At 44.1% G+C, this 12,111-nt stretch overlaps 1 protein-coding gene across 3 annotated transcripts in view; it reads right to left on the bottom strand.

Moving 5' to 3' along the window:
- LOC147446258 (calmodulin-binding receptor-like cytoplasmic kinase 2) overlaps nucleotides 1-11,726 on the bottom strand; it is a 57,289-nt gene extending 45,563 nt beyond the window's left edge. The window contains exon 1 of one of the 3 annotated variants that reach the window (XM_086525522.1): nucleotides 11,533-11,714. The gene's annotated coding sequence lies outside the window, so the exon portion shown is untranslated. Of the gene's footprint in view, nucleotides 1-11,209; nucleotides 11,435-11,532 lie in introns of those variants that run through there. The other 2 variants (XM_086525523.1, XM_086525524.1) reach the window with 2 other exon arrangements.
- Between the last annotated feature and the right edge of the window lie 385 nt (nucleotides 11,727-12,111).

Raw genomic sequence — 12,111 nt, forward strand, 5'->3', positions numbered from 1 at the left:
TTCTGACGAGAAAATCAATCCTACATAGACCTTTAGATGGAAGCTATGGAGTGGATGAAGACGAAATGACAAGAGACGAAGGAGGAGAAGAAATAGGAGTTCCTTTTTGCCGTAAAAAGCTCTAAAAATATGCTTTTTGATGTAAATTTGAGTTACACAAGCCTTTAAAAATCTCTTCAACAATTCATAATTTGGATGTGCAACAAAAGTCAAAGTTGATCCTCTCGATGAGCCCTACGCATTGACGCAAACAGATTTTTATTCCAATAACTTTGAAAAAAAATAGGGTTTTCAAAAGCAAATTAGGGCTCTTGTAAAAATTTCAGCATGTGAAAAATTAATGTTTTTGGAAGCTCTTGTTAATTTTGCATAGATGATAGATGATAGTAGCAAGAAACATGCATCTGGAAGAATTTGGGAGCATGCAAGATAGTAATCCACTCTTATGCAACGAGAATAACCATTATTTTGAGATTTTGTTTCAAATTTTGTTTTAGTCGATTGGTACATATGCTAGATGTGTGTTCCTAGTGCGTCGATACTAACAGTCAGTGTCTACTAAGATAGTTTATGGCCTCTTTCTGTTTTTGCACGCGTAATCGAGGGCGATTACAATGCTTTCAAGAGGGGGGTATGTCACAAACTGGTGACATGGCTGCCCCACTATACACACACACCCGCCCCGGCTAGCAACAGACCGGCCGCAGTGCCACGTGGCCATTGTACAGCATTTCCACGTTTTGCGGCGGGAATTCAAGCTGACGTGGCAGTTGCGTACGACAGGCTATGCGGAATTGCTTTTTCTACGCAAGGCTGAAGGAAAAACTCTACGCAATGTTTTGATAAGCTTTTGAGAAGCTTTGCTTTATATTTAAATATTTTTTTTTTTAAGGGCAGCTTTTGGGGCTCTGCTTTTGGCATCCCTTGTAATGAATAAATAAGTGGCTTGGCCCCCACTTCTCAGAGCATCCGGACGCAGAGTCTGAGAGTGAGACCACTCCCACTCCTTGTACTTTGAGTTGCAGATTAATACAAAAAGAAATACCGAAAGGGGCCCCAATCTTTGGGGCCAATATCTCTAGGCATGGAACTCCACCGGGCCGTGTCGAATCAATTGTGAACTGTGAATTGTTTTGAAGTGAATCTCTGTTGCGTCGCCGTAGAATCTTGACTTGGAGTGTCCAAGTTTGTTACATTTATGCTCACGAAACCATCGAATGCCTAAAAGCGTATCACATCCTGTGAGAGGAGATACTACAAATTTTCTGCGGAAGGACGCTTGTTGAACAGCGAACAACACATCAAGGCACTCTTGCATGATGAGAGAGTCCATACCGGGAGCGAAGCCTGACACCTCGAAAGGAGATGTCTTGCTAACCTCCAAGCGGGCTCTTTCGACAAGAGTCACTTATCACATCATGCATACTTCCTGGATCAAACAATATGACAAAACGCTGACCCTTTACATGACCATAACACTTAATGAGAGACTCATCAATGGGAGGATCATGAGAAACTTGGGTCAAACTCGGGTTCTCATTTATGGCATTAACAAAGGATGTGGATTCTGTGGGTTCTTTAGATTCGTTAGATTCAATCTTAGGACATGTTTTCTTTATATGACCCTTGACGTGACAATGATAACATCGACCTTCCTTAGAATAAATGCTTTGTTCTTCTGACGTGATGTATCCTCCTAAAATTTCTTATGCTGCTTTTTTATCTGGGGTGAGCTTAGGTTTGGCAATTGTGTTAGCTTTACCCTTAGATTCATTTTGTGAGTTCTTTTCTTAGAGACTAGAGAAAGATTGGTTAGAAGAGTTACAGTTTTTACCATTCTTACCATTCTGAGGGTTCTGAGAAGTCTGAGTGGTACTTGGAGAAGTCTTGTTTTCCTTAGGCTTTCCCTTATTGTGCTTCATCTCTTGTGCGAGAGCAGTCGCTACCGCCTTGTTGAGATCGATTGGATCGGGTACCTTGACATCAAACTTGATATACTCGTCCAATCCATAAAGGAATGCCTCCTTGCGCTCAGCATCCGATTTGCGTAATTGGGTGTCGAGCTGCAAAACACGATTAGAGAAAGACATAATTGGCATACCATTTTGCTTGAGACCGCGCCAATCGTCCTTCAATCATGCTAGGTATTGGGGTGGCATTAACCGTGCCTTGAGCTTGTCCGGGAAGTCGGCCCAATTGAAAGCAAGGGGCACATCTTCATCAACTGCCTCTAGGCGCGGCCAAATTGCCATGCGTGGTACCAATTAATAGCATCTCCGGCAAGGTACATGGCTGCCGTTAAAACCTTGCTATTTCCTGTCTTCTTAGTTATCGCAAAGTAAGCATTAAATTGATGCAACCAAGAATGAATAATAGTAGCATCCATCTTACCCTCATACTTACCGAACGTCAACTTCTCGGTGACGGGGTTGTTGGAGTCCGAATCTCGGCTTGCGCCACTTGATGAACCACCAACATCTTTGGCTGGCTCGATTTTCGAGGTGAGTACCTGTAGGACCAACTCTTGCATGCGTTGGTCTCTCTATGCCTCACGCTCTAACTCCAAGGCCGCTCGTCTGTATTCGACCGCCACTCGATGGGCTTCGCGTGTTTGCTCACGCTCAAGCTCAATAGCTACCTTTCTTTCTTCAGTCCCCAAGCGTGCTTGCTCACGCTCCAAGGCTACCCTGTTCGCTTCGGCCACCAAGCACGCTTACTCACACTCATGCTCCGAGTCGGCCTTTCTTTCTTTGCGCTCGCGATTCAATTCTGCTTTTCTTTCTTCGGCCGCCAAGCGCTTACTCACGCTCACGCTCGAAGGCTGCCATTCTTTCTTCACGCTCACGCTCGAAGGCGACGCATTGCGCTTCTTGTCGTATCATCATGTCCATCATTGTCTTGACCAAAGCCTCCATAGGATTTGGTGCAATGGTTGGCGTAGATGGGGAGATGGGAGGGTCGGAAAAACCTGCTAGTGGGGAAAATTCTTCTTCGCCACTTCCATGCTCATCACCTCCATGCAAAGTATCCATTCTGCTTCGGGTGATGACCATACACTGAAGTCTGGGGTTCTTAAGTTCACAAGGAACTTGGGTTCTTGTGGTTCTTGAGGGTCTTGAGTTCTTGAGGTTCCTCTTTAGCTTGCAATCTATGTTAGAGAAGGATCTTCTCTTACCCGAGCTCTACTCTTCCCTGCGGGCGCACCCCTTGGCACGCCTTGCGCTCACACCAAGGTTGCTTTTTCCCACCTCACGTCGATTGGCCGACCGCGAAGTGCACGGTCAAGCCCTTCTCAATGAGTGAAAAAAGGAACAAGGGGAGGTTGGACAAGCCCTTCTTTCTTGGGATTCCTATCACTCTTCAAAAACACGATTAGGAATCGACACGCCCAAGTGGACTTGGGTTACGTGCGACCGCCACAAGCAAAAACAAATTATGCGGTTCTTTCCTTGAGTGATACAGAACACTCTCAAAGCTCTGATACCAATGTAAGGTGCAGCGGAAGTGAATGTTGAACTTTGCTCAAGATGAGTGCTCCGAACTTTGCTCAAGGATTCCTTTTACTTACGTACGGGAGAGCCTTCCGTTCCCTTAGTGAGAGAGTGCAAATGATCACAAACAAGTGGTAAACACTGCGAATGAAGGTGCTCAGGCTCAGAGATAGAGAGAGAAGAATACAACACCAGAAAAGTTGTCAAACCCTCCTCCAAGGGCCCCTCTCTCGATGGCGATAGAAGTCTTTGCTATTGATTGCACAAATCTCTACAATGGTCTTGCCGACGATGTCGACGACGAGACGGGGGCTGAAAACTGAAAACGCTAGGGGCTGAAATCTGCAAATCTTGTATCTACTGAATTTTGACTCTATGTCGGTGATGACGGCGGTGACGATGATGCGCTAAAAACACAAATGCTGAAATCTGCGAATAGCGGGCTGAATCTGCAAACGCTGGCTGATTTGATCGTGCGGCGAGGATCTAATGTGGGAAGGTGAGATCTGCGAGGTTTGGGGGCTGCGGTATGGAATCTAACTGCTCGAAATGCAAAACGCTGATGTAATGATACTCTTGTCGCCGGGAATCTGCAAAACACTAAGCTGATTTGCTGTTCCAAAAACGCTAGGCTGATCTGCTGTCTTGCTGCAAAAACGCTAGGGAATCTGCTGTGATCTGCTATCGCAAGGCATGATCTGCAATCTGCGAAACGCTGGGGCTGATCTCAAATGCTGAAAACGCTCGGCTTTTCTTGATGGCTGAAAACGTTAAGTTGTTCCGCCAAGGGTCTTGCTGAGAAGGTGCACTGGTAGATGCTTGGCAGCTTTTCTTATATATATCCTTAGCCAATTTGCCCTATCCAGTTTCCCAACAAAGTTACTTATTAATAATAAGTGAAAATGGCTAAAATAGGGAAAATAGGTTCTGTGCACTGTAAAATGCTCCTGATGGAATCTGATGGTAATGCTGATGATCATGTTGTGTGCAACCAGAGGATATGCATCTACTCTAAGTGCCTGGGTATGCACGGTCTATGAACAAACTCACAAAGGTGCGAGAACACTTCCTAAGCTAAGCTAATTGAAACCTTGTCATGAAGTAGCTTGTCCACATGCACATAGGGTTAGATGTACACGTGACAGATCTCTCTTCTCCACAGGTGTGCCTTGTTCATGTGTTTGGCATTGCAAGTGTTCTAGATAGGAGTCGAGGTACCCACCGGATCACGAGCCGTGTCTTGTCCTCATTGCATCTTCTGCTGCCACCTTTGACATGGTATCAGAGCTCTATGGTGTTACCACCTGAGTGCTCGGATATGGCTGATCTGGTGCGGTCATGGACATAATTGAGGGAGAAGAAGCTTGCTGTTTTTTTCCTGGTTTTCTCCAAGCTTGGGGCAGCTTTGGGTATCTGGAGGCCTTGGATCTTCGTTTACGACTTCCCCACCTTTACCCTTGATTACCCCGACCTCTCTTCACTGAGAGGAATCCGATGGAGACTCTAGGATGTGTAGCAATGCTGGATTGCCTTAGTAATCCTAGATGGAGTCATGTTATCGTGCTTTTCCGCAAGGAGAGCAAGCATGCCGTTGTTGGATCCAATGGGGGAGCTACTCATTTCCGGCTTCTTCTTCAAAGAGGAGTGTTTGGACAGCAGTAGGATCTTCTTCATCCCTTGTGGAGGAGCTTTCTATGCCTGTGTTTTCTTCGAGAAAATGGATTGGCAGATTTGCTTTGCCTTTTGCAAATACACGTCTTTCTTATAATTGTCAACGGAGCTTCCTATCCTTTGGGTAGGACGCTGATGATTCAGTTGATATTTTCATTTTCCATCTCACGATGGAAGTTCCACTTCCGGCTAGGTCTATTTGGACCCTTACGGCTTCTTTGGCAAACATGATCCTCAGGTAACCACCTTTTAGGTCTTCCTGTTCTTCGCATCCGAGTTTACCGGTGGTGTGATTCTCTTTGAGTCTCGAGTTTCATGACATTCAAGCTTTGCTATTCAGCTTTGCTATTCATTTTCAGAGGAAGCAGTTTTACTCCACGTTGTCTCAGATTTCTTTCTGGTGGTACTTATTCTCTTTTCCCAAGATTGAGCGGGAGGGGGACTTCCCATCTTTGGGGGAGTTCTCAACTTTAGCTCTTGAGCTTTCAGTATCAGTGTTTGCTCTATTCTGACGTGGGTTGAGTCACTTGCTACCTCAAAGCGTACTATTGAGGATACTTCTCTTTCAGAGGGAGCTTCTAGGTTATTATCTTCAGTCGACTACCGGTGCTCTATTCAGCGGAGTACCACGCATGGTGTCTTTCAGTCCTAGGTTTCCCTTGCCCATTTCTTGCGGTTTTGGATGGTGTGCTTGAGCCGCACCCTGTTCTTCTCATGCAGAGCTTGGGAGCAGGTTCTTCCTTTGATCTTGTCATGTTAGCTGCAGTCTCAGTATTGATGTGTTTCCATTCTGCTGGATGTTTGTTCCGATTCACTATGAGAGTGAGGTGATATTCTCTCGAGTGGTGTTCCAGACAGATCCGTTACAGTTTCACTTTCAGTTCCAATGAAGTTCCTTCAGATATAGTTTGCAGATCATCATTCTATATGGTGGTTAGTGCAGTTCTTTGGTTCCTCATCATCGGACATATAGTTCCATAATAGCCTCTCATTGTTCCCTTCCTTGGACTTCCGTCGCAGCTTGGACTTTCTTTTGGCATGTGGTATATGATCGGAGGTGCACATTTCCCACTCTTTCCTCGAGGGTAGAGTACTTAACAGTTGGGAACTAATACGGATACCATTCTTGTTTATGCCTTTTACCCACTAGCACTACAAGGGGACACAGCATGTTGGTATGGGCAAATGACATCATGGTTTCAGTCACACGGCTTCATTTCTCTCATATGGCTGGAGACTAGATTCATTCGTCAGGATTTGATTCAACTAGATACCAAAAGCACATGGATACAACCGGTACAAGAGTTGGGCACGAAGATGGCTTTCTATAGAGAGAATCTCCTCCAACTAGCAGAGGATGGATATGTGATCAGACCGGCCTATATGGACACTCATTTATCCTATGGATACGATGTGCTATTGGTCAGTGCACACATCATCGCATCAGCTAGAGATCGAGACTAGCAAATTTAGGAGAGTACCAGCAGAAGCCAGGATATGCTAGTTATGTCATATAGAGCCAAAGACAGAGTTACATCACATTTGTCATTGTCCGGTATACTACGAGATACGAGGCCACTTCCACTGTCTATTCAAAGAGGGCTTTGGACTGTTGGCTAGAGTAATGAGATATCAGGATCAGAGATGCCTCGGGTTGTTTTTGCTAGAGCTGTACAAATACAGGGAAAGTCTCTTGAGGAGACCAGGTAGTGGGAGACATTCACAGAGGGAGATTACTGACTTCTTTAGAGCAAGGACTCAACAACCGGATGAACATGCTTCGCAGCCGACTTCAGTGCCCACTTCTACCAAAGGTATATTAGTGTACAGAGCCACTGAGCTCGGGAGAGCTAGATGCCCACATCTACAAGGGCAACCACGACATCAACGGAGGCTCCACCAGAGAATCAAGACTATTCTAGCACGACATGGGAGACGCCCAGTACGATTCTTTACAGAGGCAGACATTGACGAAGCTCTTCAGCGACCGATGCAGTACTTTCTCAGACAACGCTCGATGTCGGGCATCCTCGAGCATGGATGAAGATGATGATGATTTTCAAGCACGATTTGAGTCTTTTAGTTTTAGTCCTTCACTTAACTTTATTTTATTTTCGTACCCAGACACTGGATTAGATCCACAAGGATTGTATCAGTTTGGTTTCCTAGGTCATTTTGGCCTTTTGAAGACGTTTAATATAACATTTCATTTCATTTCTCTCTCTCTCTCTCTCTCTCTCTCTCTCTCTCTCTCTCTCTCTCTCTCTCTCTCTCTCTCTCTCTCTCTCTCTCTCTCTCTCTCTCTCTCTCTCTAACCACGATAGATTTGGTAGCATTGATAGATGGAGATGGATGGAGAGGCCTCTATGATCTCTCGGATGATTCGAGCTAAGGCCTCGATGCCACATGAGATTATTCAAGCCAAGCTAGCTGCGCCCCCCCCCCCCCCCCCTCCTCGTGGTCGAGGCACTTACTAGATCAGTATCCTTCATGTATAATTTATGGGACCTCCCCAAAGACAGAGATGCTCGACTAGCCCTTGAGTCATCTCGACAGCTAGCGCTATAGGGGGATACAGCATGCTGGTATGGACAGATGACATCATGGTTTCAGCATGGATAGACTGCCTCCATTTCAATACTCCTTGGATGCACCCTCACTATCTCTCACACAAATAGAGGTCAGTAGACTCAAACGTCAGGATTTGATTCAGCTTGATACCAAGAGCACATGGATACAACCGATACAAGAAATTGAGCGCTTTCTATAGAGAGCATCTTCTCCAACTAACAGAGGATGGATATGTGATCAGACCGGCCTATATAGACACTCATTTATCCTATGGGATACGATGTGCTATTGATCAGATGCTCACATCATCGCATCAGCTAGAGATAGAAACTGGCAGATTTAGGAGAGTATCAACAGAGCCCAGAATATGCCAGTTGTGTCATATAGAGCCAGAGACAAAGTTACACCACATTTGTCATTGTCTGCTATACTATGAGATACAAGGCCGCTTTCATTGTCTATTCAGAGAGGGATTTGGACTGTTGGCTAGAGTCATGAGATATCAGGATCAGAGATACCTCGGGTTGTTTTTACTAGAGCTGCGCAAACACACGGAAAGTCTCTTGAGGAGATCAGGCAATGGAGACATTCATAGAGGGAGATCACTGACTTCTTTAAAGTAGAGACTCGGCTACCAGACGAGCATGCTTCCCAACAAACTTCACAGCCCACCCATACCAGAGGTATATTAGTTGATAGAGCCATTGAGCTCGGGCGAGCTAGACGTCCACGTCTACGAGGGCGACCACGACATTGACTGAGGCTCCATTAGAGGATCAGAACTATTCTAGCACGACATGGGAGACGCCCAGTACGACTATTTACAGAGGCAAACATTGACGAAGGAAGCTCTTCAACGACCAATGCAATACTTTCTCAGACAACGCCCGTTGCCACGAGCATTGATGATGATGATTTTAGTCTTTCATTTTACTTCATTTTTATTTTTATTTTTGTACCTAGACATTGGATTAGATCCACCAAGATTGTATCAGTTTGGTCTCATAACACTTTGGCCTTTTGAAGACATTTAATATAACATTTCATTCATTTTTCTTTGTGTGTGTGTGTGCGTTGTTGTACACTCCCACCATGGAAACTTCAAGGTTTTTTCACATTTGGTGAGTGTGAGGGCGCCCGAGTACCCTAAGGCCACTACAAGGGGCCTCTCTCACATAACCAACAAGCAAAGGTTGCAAGGGTTTCAAGGCTCTCGCTCTCGCACGGAACCTCGTCGAGATGAAGCAAGGTAGAATAGTTGCTTTCCGTACTGGATCAACACAATACTAACTTCATAGCTCAAAGCAACAAGCGAGCTTTTGGGAAGCTCAAAGTGCTCAGATTGAAGGTGTTAACATCCATTCTCTTGTGTATGCACTTATGATTGTTAATCATGAATAATACTTTACTCAATCCTCCACAGCTCTGTACCTAGCAATTGGTATCAAAGCCTTAATAAAGTCGGTGCTTTGCCAATCCACTAGTCTAATTAGCATTATTAATTAGCTTGATTCTCTTATCTCTAGCTCAATCCCCAAGTGTAGTTATGTACATGGGTTAAATCCCTTGTGCCACTAGTTGCCTTGGATGATCACAAGGACACTGTCCCACGGAGCTATAAACGATAATTCTCTGCACAAGGGCAGAGTCCCATAGGGACCCAAAATCTCAACTCGAGGCTTGTCTACATCAAAGCAAAGATCTTCCAAGAAGTCATTCACAAATAAAGCTTCAAGGGTAATAACTTCTCTCATTAGGCTCAATACATTCTCTCTCTCCATAAAAATACTTCAAACAAGCATAATATAGCATGGACATGTATGGCATACTTATTTTTGGGGATAATATAATTCTTTTGCCATTGGAAAGAGGCTACAAAATAACACCTCAAAGAGTGTCTCCAAAAAGGTCGTTAAGACCACTTCTGTAGGGAAAAAGGGAGAAAAAGATAACAAAAAATTTAATAGCCAAGTGTTCCACACTTGGTGGACCAAAATGAGAGAATATCTTATGAATAAAACTTAGGGAGCATTATTACCTAGCACTACATGCTAGTGTTGCCGGATGCCACCAAAGTGTAAGAACAGCTATCAAAGATGTGTACAAACCATGCATGCAAAGAGGATTCTGAATGGCAAAAACTTGATCTAATCGACTCGTCCAGACATGCACGCCTTATCTACAAGCTCACTAACCTTCCAGTACAAAATCCTCTATGCTCTTTCAAAACTCAGCTCTAAAAGTAGGTTTAGCATGTCCACATGGCACACAAAGCCAATGTGCGCGTGACCGGTGCTGTTGTGGGTGGATTAACACGAAAAGACAAGATAAATATGGGGAAGAGGGAAGCAGGCAAGAAAAAAATCAAGACCATAAATGCAAAAATCTCAAACATTGAAGAGTTTGCATTTGTTTGCCTTGCATGTAAAAACTGGTTTCAAAATGTAGACCACAAATATAAAACACGTTTGAACACCATATAAATAACATATAGACATGGCAGTTCTTTTTGGATGCAAAAATTCACAGCTACAATGCATTCAAAACAAGTTTGAATACCATATAAATGGCATGAACACATGGCAGTTCTTTTTGGATGCTAAAATTCACACCTACAATACATCCAAAACAAGTTCAAATACCATATGAATGGCATGAACACATGCAGTTCTTTTCGGACGCAAAAATCCACACCAACAATGTATCCAAATCAAAATTGCATGCTCTCATAGTTAAACATTGTCAACCAAGAGAAGGATGCCAATTCTAGCCCTCCATTCATCTATATTAAAAGATGCCTTTAAAAATGTTCAGAAGCTGAAAACGTCTTGTTCCCCTATAGACTATGTTTTCACAATTAGCTAAAGAGCTGTCTCTTAGAGCAAGTAGGAAGCAGCCCAGTACTGCTTTCCCTTCTAAGAAATCGGAGTATCTTGCTGCTTGCAGTAACCCACGATGCAGTTGAGAATGTTACTCTTGGAGCTTGGTTCTCCACAGCAGACCTGACTATTCTACACATAGGTACATAGATGGATGTGTGACACATGTGTGAAGAGAAAAATACCTATCAACAAAAGATAATAAAGAAATGTCAATCCCTAGCAGAAGAATCACCAAAGATTAATGAAACATACTTGGTGTCGATGTCTAGATGTACATGTAAGGAATGTCACATACAAAATCTTAGTTCCTTTATATCTGTCATAAAGACAGTTATGAAGGAAGGAAAGAAAACAAACACACTTAATTTTCCTTGATGTCCAATCTTAGAGAAGCTTTATTTGACTTGACACTACTTTCGATTTTGCTCATGACCGGCGAGGGAAGGAAAGGACTAGCTGTATAGTTCCATACAGACACTTAATAGGTCAGGCTATAACCCATAGAACTTTTCAAATACAGTCCACAAACTGGGGCAAAGGCTACTATGCTTCCAGTGCATATTGGGCCCCTCAATGAACCCATGTGACACCTACTTGTCAGCTTGAGAGAGGTTCCAACAATATAGGATGCAACACGGATGTGCGGCCGATTGAGGTGATCCATCACAGCATCTTCCTCTTACGACTCCCGACTTTGACCAGTTTGTTCACGAAACCACCCAACCCCCCAGGGTATGTGGACCATCTATATAGGCTGTTGCAACTTAAGCAGCCCGTGTTAACATGATGAACGCTAAACTACTGCCACAAGTTGAAACCCATTTGGACGAGCTCATACTCTACTCGGGCCAAAGCGTGGGACAAGAGAAAACTTCACCCAGTTTTGCATTGAGATACAGAATGGCAGAAAAGTTTACCTTGATCTTCTGCAACGGCTGCGTGATGCCGTGTACTGTCGAAGCCGCTGATAAAAAACTCGTCGAGGTTTAATGGACTCGAGAGTCGACATTGTCAGTTCTCCTTGCATTTAAGAGCAGTTGGCACCTACCCCCCACCACCACCCAAGTCCCAGGAGTCAAGTCCACGCATCCTCCTCATTATTTTTCTTAGGCGGGTGTCACACTGGACGGGCATTGGCGGCCATGCCAGTAGGGCTGGCTTGCCCCCTCTGGTAGATTTTCAACCTCCTTGCCTCCCCAAAAATAAACAAAGGTATTGTTAAGGATGTGTGTGTGTGTGTGTGTGTGTGAGAGAGAGAGGAAGGAATAATGAAAGGGTTTTTTTTTTTTTTTTTGGGGGGGTGGGGGGGGGGGCTCAAAAAATGAGCGCAAAAGTAAAGAGAATTGTTTTGGTTTTTTTAACTTCAAGATTTAACATTGAAAAGAAAACAATGATTTGAAGGTGTCCACTTACAACCATCACTTCCTTTTCTCCAAAGCTAAAAAGACCAACCAAACACTAAGGCCATTGCGACTTGCATGCCAAAAAGTGCCATA

Source organism: Adiantum capillus-veneris, chromosome 12, assembly GCF_014529385.1.
Source record: "Adiantum capillus-veneris isolate H3 chromosome 12, ASM1452938v2, whole genome shotgun sequence".
NCBI classification, from domain to species: domain Eukaryota; kingdom Viridiplantae; phylum Streptophyta; class Polypodiopsida; order Polypodiales; family Pteridaceae; genus Adiantum; species Adiantum capillus-veneris.